The sequence below is a fragment of the Ranitomeya imitator genome, chromosome 4 (genome assembly GCF_032444005.1).
Source record: "Ranitomeya imitator isolate aRanImi1 chromosome 4, aRanImi1.pri, whole genome shotgun sequence".
NCBI lineage: Eukaryota > Metazoa > Chordata > Amphibia > Anura > Dendrobatidae > Ranitomeya > Ranitomeya imitator.
Window position 1 is genome coordinate 400,065,315 of NC_091285.1, and position 16,031 is coordinate 400,081,345.

A 16,031-nucleotide genomic window follows, 5' to 3' on the forward strand; every position below is an offset into this window, starting at 1 on the left:
AGTGTTGTTTCACAGGGTTTTTTATGTGTTAAAAAGTAGAAAATATAAAGCAATTTTGGTGTAAGCTCTGTTACAAAGTACTGGCAAACTAACATCGATTTTAAACCCCTCATTCCTTTTCTTGCAGGAATTAGATGAAAGACATGATATGACAAGATAAAATCCCCTTTTCATTATTAAAATGCATGTTCATGAGATTAATCATCAACCAAAGAATGCATTTGTCAATGAAGTGGAACAGTAGAAATGCATCCTGTAATAGTCACAATCTTCCTAACATGCCTGAATTATGCATCATTTCTCCCTGGGAGCCTTTCCCAGAACAGGTGAATTTCATAAAGAAAACATCTTCTGTACTAGATTAATTAGTTACTAGAACAATGATGCGAACTCTACCAAGCATATTGTCCGTGTTCTTCACCGGTTAGGTGAACATTTCTCCTATATAATTAATTTGGACTCCTTTTTTTTTTTATAAATAATCATTTTTTTAAATCTATTTCAGATTCTTCGAAACATAAACAGCAATTTACAAATGTTGTAAAATAGAACTGTACAAACAGAAGAGTGTCAAAATTTGGTAACGGATTGTATTTCTTTTTACCAGTATATAAACAATACATAAAAAGATCATGATATTGGAATCCTAAATTATTTAGCAAAGAGTCACATTTTCTAAATATTTAAAAGATACCTATACTCCTTTTCTGTAGCAAACTAAAGAGTCATTGAAGAGCATAAACGTGTCTTAATTTTGGTGTTACAATTTCAAAGAAAAGAAAAAGATGTTACTCTTACCAGTAAATTTGTGAGTGTCATTCACTAAGCAGAAGCATCCAGTGAAGTGTTAATTCTCAGTCTTAAGAAAATGTGAGGAAGAGATGAACTGCACAGTCGTTTTCACTTCTGGTAAAAAAAATAAAAAAAATAATGCTGAGTGCTATGTTAGCAATCCAATGAGATCTGAGCGTTCACATAAGAGCTAGAGAAACAGAAGAGTATGACATAAACGGAAGAATAAGGACTATGCATAAAACTTCTTTTCTAAATAAAGAGAACATTTTGCTCAATTCAGACTATGATATGTCATCAAAAACTCCAGCGAGTCACTTTTGCGAAAAATTCTAAATCACAACTAGCCTAACAAACTTTTTTCAGAAACATTGCATAGTAGGAAAACACACTTACACAACTGATACCTTTAGTTCCCATATCGCTCAATCTGGTAAACTTCTGTTTAATTACATATTGGTTCATGAAAACTGCATCCTATTCCACTGACCATTGAGCTAATCCTAATCATTTAAAGAGTAACTGCACATTTAGAAAAGTTTTGATATTTAATAAAGCTTTGTAAGAAGTTTTACTCGACTACCGGGTGTTAAGACCAGCATAGGATGCTAAAAAGGGGGTATGAGCGCTCAACTGAGCACTGCTCGCACCCAAGACTGAGGGCTGGCTCTGAGATTTTCTATTGAGTCAGCCTACAGTTTGGGGCTTCAGCAGTGCTCATCTCAGTGCTTCTACCTCTCTGTTTTAGCAATAACAGCACCCACACCACATTGATTAAATTCTCTGACATGTTTCTTTGACATGTCAACATGTTTTCTGAAAGTTTGTTACTTTTTAATTTTATCAAAATAAAAAAAATTACATTGCAAGAAATTTAAAAAAAATTAGATTATACAGGTATTTTATAGCACATTACATTAGTACATTAACTCCTTTGAGACTGCTCAATTTAGTAATTTTTGTGCTTTTGTTTTTTCCTCCTGTTTACTCGAAAGCCATACTTTTCCGTAGTTATATATAGTCATGGAGGAAAGTGTTGGGACCTTTGAAATTGTTTTATAAAATGAAGTATTTCTTCCTGAAAATGATTTCAATTACACATGTCTTGTATTACACATGTTTATTACCTTTGTGTGTATTTGAACAATACAAAAAAAAAAGAGAAAAAGGCAAATTGAACATAATTTCACACAAAACCCCCAAAATGGGCCAGACAAAATAGTTGGCACCTTTCCAAAATTGTGGGAAAACAATTCTGTTTCAAGAATCTGACGCTCGTTCAAACTCACCTGTGGTAAATAACAGGTGTGGGCAATATGAAAATCACACCTGAAACCAGATAAAAATCTTTCCATTGTCTGTATGTGCCACACTAATCATGGAGAACAGAAACAAGAGAAGACAATAGTGATGGGCGAACGTGCTTGGATAATGTGTTATCCGAGCATGCTTGGGTGTAATGCGAGTATATTGGGCGTGCTTGGATAGTATGTTCGAGTCCCTGCGACTGCATGTTTTGGACCAGATAGACATCCGCAACACATGTGGGGATTGCCTAACAAACAGGCAATTCACACAATGTTGTGCTCAGTGTCAGAAAGCTAGATTTGCGTCTCAGGTCATGGGTCTTCCAGCAGAACAATGACCCTAAACATACTTCAAGAAGCACCCAGAAACAGATGGAAACAAAGTGCTAGAGAATTCTGAAATGGCCAACAACGAGCCAGGATCTAAATCCCATTGAACCCCTGTGAAGAGATCTTAAAATTGCTGTTGGGAGAAGGCACACTTCACATATGAAAGACCTGGAACAGTTTGCAAAAGAGTGGTCTAAAATTCCAGTTGAGAGGTATAAGAAGGTTGTTGATAGTTATAGGAAGAGATTGATTGCAGCGCTGAGATTTCATCTCCCGAGATGGTGCCGAGATCTCCATCTACGCAGGCGCTGCCCCCAGCAGCCATTGCATAGGAAACCATGTAACTGCAGGGGACTCTGAGCTTTCACAAAATGTCGGCAGAGTCCCTGCAACACCGAACACCTGCATCGGCAGCCACACATCCGAACACCCCCCATCCCAGCCTGCGGCCTGCAGCAACGCTCCACTCTTGCCTCCTCCAGCAGCGACAGTGCTTCACCACGGTCGGTAAGGTATATCGGCATTATAAGACGCGACTCCATTTTCTCCCCAAATTGGGGGGAAAACTGTGCGTCTTATAATCCGAAAAATACAGTAATTCCAATAACTTTCTGGGAGAAATCCTCCATTTTCTGTAACATTTTCAAGTGTGCCAACACTTTCGGCCATGACTGTAGTTGTATGAGGGCTTCTGTTTTGCGTGATGAGTTGTAGGTTTTGAATGACACTGTTAATTTTACTATATCATGTACTCAGTAATGGGAAAAATATTCTAACAGCGGTGGTATGGTGAATAATATGCTATCCCGACATTCATTTTTAGGTATTTGGTTCTATGGCATTCTTTGTGTGGAAAAAATTACCTGGAAACATGATTCTCAAGGTCAGTATGATTATAGTGATACCAAAGTTGCACATATACATATTTTTTAGATTTAACCCCAAGCCTGTTTTCACCTTCATGAAGGTACTAGCTCTGCAACACATTCTGAAACTGTTTTTTTGTGACATATGGTACTTCATGATAGTGGTAAAATTTGTTCGATATGATTTGCGTTTGTTTGAGAAAAACATGGAAATTTGGAGAAAATTTATCAATGAACTGTCTAAATCAGACAGTTATGTCCCACAACATAGTTAATAAATAACATTTCTCATATGTCTAATTACATCAGCACAATTTTTGAAACACAATTTTTTTTAAGTTAGGAAGTTAAAAGGGTTAAGTTGACCAGCGATCTCTCATTTTTCCAGCAAAAATTTACAAAACCATTTTTTTTTAGGGACTACATTACATTTGAAGTGACTTTGAGGGGTCTATATGACAGAAAATACCCCAAAGTGACACCATTCTAAAAACTGCACCAATCAAGGTGTTCAAAACCACATTAAAAAAAAGATTATTAACCCTTCAGGTGCTTCACAGGAATTAATGAAATGTGGAAGGAAATAAATGAACATTTACCCTTTTTTTCACAAATATTTTACTTTAGACCCAAATTTTTATATTTTCACAAGGATAACAGGAGAAAATGGGCCCCAAATTTTGTTGTGCAATTTCTTCTGAGCACGATGATACCCCATATGAGTTGAAAATCACTGTTTGGGCACACAGCGTGGCTCAAAAGGGAAAGAGCGCCATTTGACTTTTTGAATAGATAAATTTACTGGCAAAATTAGAGGCTGCATGTCACATTTGGAGAGCCCCTGATGTGCTTAAACAGTGGAAACCAAAATCAACGCCACTTGGAGCTGTCTTAGCAGCTACTTAAAGGTCAACGACAATCTATATTATACCAATAGGAACCCTTTATGTACTAAAGATAACACAGATAAAATATAGCTTTTAATTAATATACCAATTAAAACCATGCCACAAATACAACCAGATAAACACATAAAACACACAACCGTGCACTCTGGGAACCAGTGGACAGTGGAAACCCTAACAAGTGATACCGTTTTGGAAAATGGATCAGTGAACTTATCTAGATGTGTGGTTAGCACTTTGAACCACCATGTGCTTCACAGAAGTTTATAGCGTTGAACAGTTAAAATAAAGAAATCACATTTCTCCACAAAAAATTTTTTTAGCCAATTTTTTCTTTTATTTTCACAAGGGCAAGAGGAGAAAATGAACCTCAAAATTTGTGCAATTTCTCCTGAGTACACATATGTGGAGAAAACTAGTGTTCGGGCGCAAGAATAAGTGACGTTTTGGAACGCAGACTTTGATTGAATGGTCTGCGTGTGTCATGTCACATTTGGAGAGCCCCTTATGTGCCTAAACAGTGAAAAAATGAGCCCACTTTGAAAACTAGACTCCTCAAAGAATTTATCTAATATGAGCTGAGCACCTTGAACCCACAGGTGCTTCACAGAATTTTTCAACATTGATCTGTGAATATGAAAAAAATATATTCTTCCCACAAAAATGTTTTAGCCAAATGTTTTCATTTTCACTAGGATAGGGGACAACGAACCTCAAAATTTGTTATGCAATTTCTCCTGAGTACGCCGATAGCCCATATGTAGTCAGGAACTACTTTTATAGACTCAGAAACAGAGAACTTTTTGCCTTCTGGGACACAGATTTTCCTAGAATAGTTTGTGGACTCCATATACAGAGCCCCAAGTGAGAGAAGAGCAGAATCCCCCTCAAGTGATCGCAATTTGGAAATTATACCCCTTTGGGAATTTATGTACAGGTGTAGTGACGATTTTGACTTTATGGGTGTTTTCCAGAAACAAGCAGCAAAGGATGTTGCTGAGTGAATATTTCAAACTGTTTTTGTAGTGACCTGTACATTATGCCCAGCTCATGCACCTGTAAATTAGATGGGCTCTCATCGCTACTGAAATGCCAAACATGTGGATGCTAACTGCGGTTTAGGCACGCTGTGTGCTCAAAAGGGAGGGAGGCACTTGGATTTGGGAGAACAAAATTTGCTGAATTTGTTTTGGGGGAGCGAAGGCAATTTCACTTTTCTAGAGCCTTTGTACTACAAGCAACTTGGAAGCCCCCTATAATTCCATCAACAGATGATGGACCTGAGTGGGGCGTTGCTTTTTTCAACTGATTTGAAGCTTTTGTTGGGAACATTTTACATTACATTTGGGATCACATTTATCCTGCGCTCCACGCTGAGCACTTACATCTGGGTTTACATCTAAATCTCCAAATAACGTGATTCAGATGTAACCCATGAAGGAGCCACTCAAATGAGGCAGCAGAGTTACTCTAAACACCATCTGGCCTCTGCTTAGCGGTGTCCTTTTCAGAAGATGCTATATAAATATTTATTAATACAAAAAGGAAAACTATGTTCTCCCAAATATATCTGTAAAATGGTCTGCAGTGGGAGTGATATAAATAAAGTTAAAATGTAGAACTAGTTTTATTGCAATACAAATCCACATAGTGTGAATACTCTTATTGTATGTTTTTATAAAAAGTAAACAATTCTATTTCAGTTTAGTCCAATAATGTGCCAATGAGTTCATAATAACTATAATAACTATCGGGATTCTGCTCTTGACATATGTGTTTGGATAATGGGTGCCCACATGTCTACTGTTAAAATTGTTCTCTCATTCTTATATGAAGGGAGCCTTTTGTTTGTCCTATGTAAACTTTGTTGGCATGGCATTTGATTCTATATACTGTATATAAACACTTCAGTTCTATGTGTTCTAAATATTTTTCATATCAATTGAATTAATACTTTAACCAAGCAGTATATTTTGAAGACCGTATTTTCCGGTGTATAAGACGACTTTTTAACCCCTGAAAATCTTCTTAAAAGTCGGGGGTCGTCTTATACGCCGGGTGCAGACACCAATGTGTATATGGTGGGTGGGAGTGGTCCCGATGACAAAGCGGGGGCGTCTCACAGGAAAGTGTGAGTGGAGTATCCCCTATTACCTCATTGTAGCTGCAGTGTGGGGTCTCTGTCCTGGGGAGCGGCGGCGGCTGCTCCTCTTTGTGCCGCATGGGTGCTGTGCTGTGGGGCGGCGGCTCCTTTTCGTGCAGCGTCAGGGCTCTGTGCTGTGGGGCGGTGTATCTTCGTGCAGAGTTGGGGCTCCTCTGGCATTTCCCAATTCTTCAAAGCCAGGACGCCCCGGCAGCTCCATTGCTGCGATGCGGTGGCCTACGGGAAAATGGCCGCTGGGGAGGCGCATGCTCAGATTCAGATCTCGTCCCGAGATCTCAGGAGACGAGATCTGAATCTGAGCATGCGCCGCCCCCAGCGGCCATTTTCCCGGAGGCCACCGCATCGCAGCAATGGAGCTGCCGGGGCCTCTGGGATTTGAGGATATGCCGGAGCCTCGACTGCACTAAGATACGCTGCCGCCGCCCCACAGCACAGAGCCCCGATGCTGCACGAAGAGGAGCCGCCGCCCCACAGCACCCACGTGGCACAAAGAGGATCAGCCGCCGCCGCTCCCCAGCACAGGGACCCCACGCTGCAGCTACAATGAGGTAATGGGGGATACTCCACTCACACTTTCCTGTGAGACGCCCCCTCTTCGTAATCGGGACCACTCCCCCCCCAAAAGGCACATTAGTGACCGGCCCTATAAGACGACACATGGCTTATAAGAAGACCCCCGACTTTTGAGAGTTTATATTTTAACTTGAAAAGTTGGGGATCGTCTTATACGCCCAGTCGTCTTATACGTGGGAAAATACGGTACTTTAATTTGTGTCTCTTAACACATGGCTTTCAAGTGAAAAAAAAAAAAAATTCCCTTAAAAGTGAACAGGAGGGAAATTCTTTTCCTTCTCTCTCATACAATGCTGTAACGCTTACAATATTTCTGGTTTGGCTAAACACATGTTATTTTTGGTTGAACAGAAATTTTTTTTCCCCCATTAGAGTTTCCTGACTCAGTTTATCAGTTTTTTTTTTTTTATTTCTTATATATAAAAATTCTAATCAGTGTATTTTGGGATAAATGGAACCTTGAATTGGACAATTCTTCTTTGTTAATGTATTGATTGTCTGTATTTTTAGCTTCAATAGGGATCTGTCTGTCTAGTTTTCACACAAATTCTTTTATTTCCATTAATTTTGATTGATCATGCCCTTTCTTTATAAAGAAAAAAACTGCATTGTTTCTGCCCCCCCCTTTATATTCAATTAACCTAATGCAATTGTGTCTTATTTTCATATTTGTTTGGGGGAGGAGGGAATTATTGAGCCATGAGAGGAGGCGAGAGATAAAATTATTGTAATCCGTTGTTATTCTGTAAGATTTACTTACCCCCTAGAGAGAGTAAAATCCAGGAAATGAATGTCTTTCTTATATAAATAGGAATAAAATTCATGAAAAACATATTTACGGTAGTTAATTTCCTGATAGAATTCTAGTAACATTTTATCACTATTCGACTAAGTAAAGAAATCATCATCTATGTATCTTTTCCTAAAGACACGGGATGAACTTAGTCTTGTGGAAAAGATACATACTGTAGATGATGTTTTCTTTATGTGGTCGGGTCGTGAGGAAGCATTACTAGAATTCCTTCAGGAAATTAATAAAATAAAAAAAGTGTTTTTTTTCCTGAAATTGATTCCTTTTTATAGTAAGAAAAAGATTAATTTCCTGGACCTTATGATTTCTATGGAGGGAGGTTAATTACATACGAAATCTTACAAAAAAAAAACAATGGATGCAAAAGTTTTAACAAGATGGTTACTGCTCTGATGGCTCAATAACATCTCAAAAAGATAATTTATGAGAATAAGGCAGTTTTAACAAGATGGTTACTCCTCTGATGGCTCAATAACATCTCAAAAAGATAGTCTATGAGAATAAGGCACAATTGTAAAAAGTTAATTGACTATAACGGCGAGGCAGAAACAATGTGAAAAAAATGTAGAGATAAAAAGGCATGATCAATCACAATTAATGGAAATAAAAGAATCAGTGGGCAAATCAGACAGATTCTTATTGAAGCTAAAAATACTCAAAATCAATACAAGAAATGTCCAAAATTAAGGGCCCATTTATGACAATACACTGAACAGGGATTTTTAAAAATGAAAAATAAAAAACACTGCGATATCCTGCGCCAGGACAGGCTAGTAGGGAAAAACGCCCTATCCAACCAAAATATGTTTAGCCATGTCAAAAATATTGGAAGCATTATAACAGTGTATGATAGAGAAGGAAAAGAAAAAGCATTTCACTTCACTGTTCAAACACATGGCAGACAGTCAAGGTACCAATTAACTTGGAATAAAAATTGTTAGAACACGTAGAACTAAAGGGGTTATAATAGGATCGAATGCCCCTGCAACAAAGTTTACATAGGACGTTCAAGACGCCCATTTCATGTAAGAACGAGCCACAGAATATTATTAACAAAAATGCGGACACCCATTATCCAAAACATTTTATAAAAAAACACGGTGGCAACAGAAAAGCATATCACTTTTTTTATATATTATTATTATAGTGCCATTTATTCCATGGCACTTTACATGTGAGGAGGAGTATACATAATAAAAACAAGTACAATAATCTTAAACAATACAATTCACAACCGGTAAAGGATGAGAGAGGACCCTGCCAGCGAGGGCTCACAATCTACATATATTACACATTGTGTACATATCTTGATATTCTTCACATATTCTTTATCTGTTTTACTTTTTATACTAAAAACATATTTTAGTAGTTTAATAGGAAGAGTTATGTACGTACGTATTTAACCCCTTCCCGACCTTTGACGCATACGCTGCGTCATGAAAGTCGGTGCCATTCCGACCCATGACGCAGCATATGCGTCATGGAAAGATCGCGTCCCTGCAGATCGGGTGAAAGGGTTAACTCCCATTTCACCCGATCTGCAGGGACAGGGGGAGTGGTAGTTTAGCCCAGGGGGGGTGGCTTCACCCCCTCGTGGCTACGATCGCTCTGATTGGCTGTTGAAAGTGAAACTGCCAATCAGAGCGATTTGTAATATTTCACCTAAAAAACTGGTGAAATATTACAATCCAGCCATGGCCGATGCTGCAATATCATCGGCCATGGCTGGAAACACTTATGTGCACCCACCCCACCCCTCCGATCGCCCCCCCAGCCCCCCGATCTGTGGTCCGCTCCCCTCCGTCCTGTGCTCCGCTCCCCCGTCCTCCTGTCCGCTTCCCCGTGCACCAATCACACCCCCTGTGCTGCAATCAAACCCCCCCGCACTCCGATCCCCCCCCCCCGCACACAGCGACCCCCCCCCCCGTGCTCCGATCCACCCCCCCCGCACAGCGATCCCTCACCCCGTGCTCCAATCCTTCCCCGTGCTCCAATCCTCCCTCCCGTGTTCCGATCCACCCCCCCCATGATCCGATCCACCCCCCCGTGCTCCGACGCCCCCCCCGTGCCCTGATCTCCCCCCCCTTATACTTACCTGGCCGCCCGAGGTCCGTCCGTCTTCTTTCCTGGGCGCCGCCATCTTCCAAAATGGCGGGCGCATGTGCAGTGCGCCCGCCGAATCTGCCGGCCGGCAGATTCGTTCCAGAGTGAATTTTGATCACTGAGATATATCCTATCTCAGTGATCAAAATAAAAAAAATAGTAAATGACCCCCCCCTTTGTCACCCCCATAGATAGGGACAATAAAAAAATAAAGAATTTTTTTTTTTTTCACTAAGGTTGGGGTAAGAACTAGGGTTAGGGTTAGGGGTAGGGTTAGGGGTAGGGTTAGGGTTAGGGTTAGGGGTAGGGTTAGGGGTAGGGTTAGGGGTAGGGTTAGGGCTAGGGTTAGGGGTAGGGTTAGGGTTAGGGGTAGGGTTAGGGTTTCGGTATGTGCACACGTATTCTGGTCCTATGCGGATTTTTCCGCAGCGGATTTGAAAAATCCACAGTGCTAAACCGCTGCCGATTTATCGTGGATTTACCGCGGTTTTTCTGCGCATTTCACTGCGGTTTTACAACTGCGATTTTCTATTGGAGCAGTTCTAAAACCGCTGCGGAATCCGCAGAAAGAAGTGACATGCTGCGGAATGTAAACCGCTGCGTTTCCGTGCAGTTTTTCCGCAGCATGTGTACAGCGATTTTTGGTTCCCATAGGTTCACATTGAACTGTAAACTCATGGGAAACTGCTGCGGATCCGCAGCGTTTTCCGCAGCGTGTGCACATACCTTTAGAATTAGGCTATGTGCACACGGTGCGGATTGGCCGCTGCGGATCCGCAGCAGTGTTCCATCGGGTTTACAGTACCATGTAAACATATGGAAAACCAAATCCGCTGTGCCCATGGTGCAGAAAATACCGCGCGGGAACGCTGCGTTGTATTTTCCGCAGCATGCCAATTCTTTGTGCGGATTCCGCAGCGTTTTACACCTGTTCCTCAATAGGAATCCACAGGTGAAATCCGCACAAAAACTGCTGGAAATCCGCGGTAAATCCACAGGTAAAACGCAGTGCCTTTTACCCGCAGATTTTTCAAAAATGATGCTGAAAAATCTCATACGAATCCGCAACGTTGGCACATAGCCTTAGAGTTGGGTTGGAATTAGGGTTGTGGTTAGGGTTAGGGGTGTTTTGGGGTTAGGGTTGTGGTTAGGGGTGTGTTGGGGTTAGGGTTGTGATTAGGGTTACGGCTACAGTTGGGATAAGGGTTAGGGGTGTGTTGGAGGTAGAATTGAGGGGTTTCCACTGTTTAGGCACTTCAGGGGGTCTCCAAACGCAACATGGCGCCACCATTGATTCCAGCCAATCTTGTATTCAAAAATTCAAATGGTGCTCCCTCACTTCCGAACCCCGACGTGTGCCCAAACAGTGGTTTACCCCCACATATGGGGTACCAGCATACTCAGGACAAACTGTGCAACAATTACTGGGGTCCAATTTCTCCTGTTACCCTTGAGAAAATAAAAAATTGCTTGCTAAAACATCATTTTTGAGGAAAGAAAAATGATTTTGTATTTTCACGGCTCTGCGTTGTAAACGTCTGTGAAGCACTTGGGGGTTCAAAGTGCTCACCACATATCTAGATAAGTTCCTTGGGGGGTCTAGTTTCCAAAATGGGGTCACTTGTGGGGGGTTTCTACTGTTTAGGCACACCAGGGGCTCTGCAAACGCAACGTGACGCCCGCAGACCATTCCATCAAAGTCTGCATTTCAAAAGTCACTACTTCCCTTCTGAGCCCCCACGTGTGCCCAAACAGTGGTTTACCCCCACACATGGGGCATCAGCGTACTCAGGAGAGACTGGACAACAACTTTTGTGGTCCAATCTCTCCTGTAACCCTTGGGAAAATAAAAAATTCTGGGCTAAAAAATTATTTTTGAGGAAAGAAAACGTATTTATTATTTTCACTGCTCTGTGTTATGAACTTCTGTGAAGCACTTGGGGGTTCAAAGTGCTCACCTCACATCTAGATAAGTTCCTTTCGGGGTCTAGTTTCCAAAATGGGGTCACTTGTGGGGGGTTTCTACTGTTTAGCCACATCAGGGGCTCTGCAAACGCAACGTGACGCCCGCAGAGCATTCCATCAAAGTCTGCATTTCAAAACGTCACTACTTCACTTCCGAGCCCCAGCATGTGCCTAAACAGTGGTTTACCCCCACATATGGGGTATCAGCGTACTCAGGAGAAACTGGACAACAACTTTTGTGGTCCAATCTCTCCTGTAACCCTTGGGAAAATAAAAAATTCTGGGCTAAAAAATTATTTTTGAGGAAAGAAAACGTATTTATTATTTTCACGGCTCTGCGTTATAAACTTCTGTAAAGCACTTGGGGGTTGAAAGTGCTCACCACACATCTAGATAAGTTCCTTTGGGGGTCTAGTTTCCAAAATGCGGTCACTTGTGGGGGGTTTCTACTGTTTAGGCACACCAGGGGCTCTGCAAACGCAATGTGACGCCCGCAGACCATTCCATCAAAGTCTGCATTTCAAAAGTCACTACTTCCCTTCTGAGCCCCCACGTCTGCCCAAACAGTGGTTTACCCCCACACATGGGGTATCAGCGTACTCAGGAGAAACTGGACAACAACTTTTGTGGTCCAATTTCTCCTGTAACCCTTGGGAAAATAAAAAATTCTGGGCTAAAAAATTATTTTTGAGGAAAGAAAACGTATTTATTATTTTCACTGCTCTGTGTTATGAACTTCTGTGAAGCACTTGGGGGTTCAAAGTGCTCACCTCACATCTAGATAAGTTCCTTTCGGGGTCTAGTTTCCAAAATGGGGTCACTTGTGGGGGGTTTCTACTGTTTAGCCACATCAGGGGCTCTGCAAACGCAACGTGACGCCCGCAGAGCATTCCATCAAAGTCTGCATTTCAAAACGTCACTACTTCACTTCCGAGCCCCAGCATGTGCCTAAACAGTGGTTTACCCCCACATATGGGGTATCAGCGTACTCAGGAGAAACTGGACAACAACTTTTGGGGTCAAATTTCTCCTGTTACCCTTGGGAAAATAAAAAATTGCGGGCTAAAATTCATTTTTGAGAAAATAATTTTTTTTTTTTATTTTCATGGCTCTGCGTTATAAACTTCTGTGAAGCACTTGAGGGTTCAAAGTGCTCACTACACATCTAGATTAGTTCCTTTGGGGGTCTAGTTTCCAAAATGGGGTAATTTGTGGGGGATCTCCAATGTTTAGGCACACAGGGGCTCTCCAAACGCGACATGGTGTCCGCTAATGATTGGAGATAATTTTCCATTTAAAAAGCCAAATGGCGTGCCTTCCCTTCTGAGCCCTGCCGTGCGCCCAAACAGTGGTTTACCCCCACATATGGGGTATCTGCATACTCAGGACAAACTGGACAACAACATTTGTGGTCCAATTTCTCCTATTACCATTGGCAAAATAGGAAATTCCAGGCTAAAACATCATTTTTGAGAAAAGAAAAATTATTTTTTATTTTCATGGCTCTGCATTATAAACTTCTGTGAAGCACCTGGGGGTTTAAAGTGCTCAGTATGCATCTAGATAAGTTCCTTGGGGGGTCTAGTTTCCAAAATGGGGTCACTTGTGGGGGAGCTCCATTGCATAGGCACACAGGGGCTCTCCAAATGCGACATGGTGTCCGCTAACAATTGGAGCTAATTTTCCATTCAAAAAGTTAAAAGGCGCGCCTTCCCTTCCGAGCCCTGCCGTGTGCCCAAACAGTGGTTTACCCCCACATATGAGGTATCGGCGTACTCGGGAGAAATTGTTCAACAAATTTTAGGATCCATTTTATCCTATTGCCCATGTGAAAATGAAAAAATTGAGGCGAAAATAAATTTTTTGTGAAAAAAAAGTACTTTTTCATTTTTACGGATCAATTTGTGAAGCACCTGAGGGTTTAAAGTGCTCACTAGGCATCTAGATAAGTTCCTTGGGGGGTCCAGTTTCCAAAATGGGGTCACTTGTGGGGGAGCTCCAATGTTTAAGCACACAGGGTCTCTCCAAACGCGACATGGTGTCCGCTATCGATGGAGATAATTTTTCATTCAAAAAGTCAAATGGCGCTCCTTCCCTTCCGAGCCTTACCATGTGCCCAAACAGTGGTTTACCCCCACATGTGAAGTATCGGTGTACTCAGGAGAAATTGCCAAACAAATTTTAGGATCCATTTTATCCTGTTGTCCATGTGAAAATGAAAAAATTGAGGCTAAAAGAATTTTTTTGTGAAAAAAAAGTACTTTTTCATTTTTACGGATCAATTTGTGAAGCACCTGGGGGTTTAAAGGGCTCACTATGCATCTAGATAAGTTCCTTGGGGCGTCTAGTTTCCAAAATGGGGTCACTTGTGGGGGAGCTCCAATTTTTAGGCACACGGGGGCTCTCCAAATGTGACATGGTGTCCGCTAAAGAGTGCAGCCAATTTTTCATTCAAAAAGTCAAATGGCGCTCCTTCCCTTCCAAGCCCTGCCGTGCGCCCAAACAGTGGTTTACCCCCACATATGAGGTATCAGCGTACTCAGGACAAATTGGACAACAACGTACATGGTTCAGTTTCTCCTTTTACCATTGGGAAAATAAAAAAATTGTTGCTGAAAAATCATTTTTGTGACTAAAAAGTTAAATGTTCATTTTTTCCTTCCATGTTGCTTCTGCTGCTGTGAAGCACCTGAAGGGTTAATAAACTTCTTGAATGTGGTTTTGTGCACCTTGAGGGGTGCAGTTTTTAGAATGGTGTCACTTTTGGGTATTTTCAGCCATATAGACCCCTCAAACTGACTTCAAATGTGAGGTGGTCCCTAAAAAAAATGGTTTTGTAAATTTCGTTGTAAAAATGAGAAATCGCTGGTCAAATTTTAACCCTTATAACTTCCTAGCAAAAAAAAATTTTGTTTCCAAAATTGTGCTGATGTAAAGTAGACGTGTGGGAAATGTTATTTATTAACTATTTTGTGTCACATAACTCTCTGGTTTAACAGAATAAAAATTCAAAATGTGAAAATTGCGAAATTTTCAAAATTTTCGCCAAATTTCCGTTTTTATCACAAATAAACACAGAATTTATTGACCTAAATTTACCACTAACATGAAGCCCAATATGTCACGAAAAAACAATCTCAGAACCGCTAGGATCCATTGAAGCGTTCCTGAGTTATTACCTCATGAAGGGACACTGGTCAGAATTGCAAAAAACGGCAAGGTCTTTAAGGTCAAAATAGGCTGGGTCATGAAGGGGTTAAGCCACTCTTTATTTGGATTCATTTACAATATGGTAGTTATGAAAATCCAAAGGGATAGTACTGCCAATGTACTAATTCACAGCAAAAAGGAGCTATATAAGAAATCTAGATGCAGTGACTTATCCCCAACAAACAAAAGAGTTACTTTTCAAAATGCGTTGGATGGAATTTTGATCTATACGGACCTCTGTAGCTACTGGAAATTGATTTTCCCTATTGGTCAATCCTGACACAATGTACCCCTATGGTTTTTTGTTGCTGCCTAATTAAAAAAATCTGTTCAGTGTTATGTGCAATAAATGGAACATTGATTTCGGATATAACCGAACAGCACTGTCTTCAATACTTGAAGACTTCAGGGAGACGTTACCAGCAGACGGACTCGCACAATATTGGATTCCCAACAGAATCAGAGAGCTATCTCATCACAAAGAAACCCAGGACGCCATTATTGGACTCACCAACCATTACAGCTATCAATCTACTGTTCTACTGTGATGCTAACTAAGGTTAGTGTATTGTGCCATTGGTTACACCCAACATGGCAGTTAAGATCTTGCAAAAATGTACTTAGGTGATGTACACTGGGTTTTCTTGCAAATAAGCCGACTACTGCGCAGGAGGTGTGTGTGTATACACACATTTTTTTTATATACTGATCTCTCTTTATATATAACTTAGGGTGGGTGCATGCAGACACAACCCGTCTTCTACAATGTCACTACACTGTAGTAGCGCTGGTGCATATCTGTGTGTTCAATGCATTTTCCAAGACCCGTAACATTATTAGATTTCCAATGGAGTTTGATTTTTTGCATGGTGAACTGAGTAATCTTCTTTACAATTTGGGGGTATATACACAGTAATGTTTTGATTGCTTTTTATTTATTTTTTTATCGACATGTGGTGACAAAAAAGATAATTGTGACATTTTGATTTACTCGTTACAGTGTTT

General features: G+C 40.9%; 1 long non-coding RNA gene across 1 annotated transcript in view; it reads right to left on the reverse strand.

The window, feature by feature from the left end:
• Window positions 1–444: 444 nt before the first annotated feature.
• The window catches only part of LOC138674147 (uncharacterized), a 223,955-nt gene continuing 208,368 nt past the window's right edge, over window positions 445–16,031 (reverse strand). The window contains exon 4 of the long non-coding RNA XR_011320508.1: window positions 445–906. This is a non-coding gene — a long non-coding RNA (uncharacterized lncRNA). The remainder of the gene's footprint in view (window positions 907–16,031) is intronic.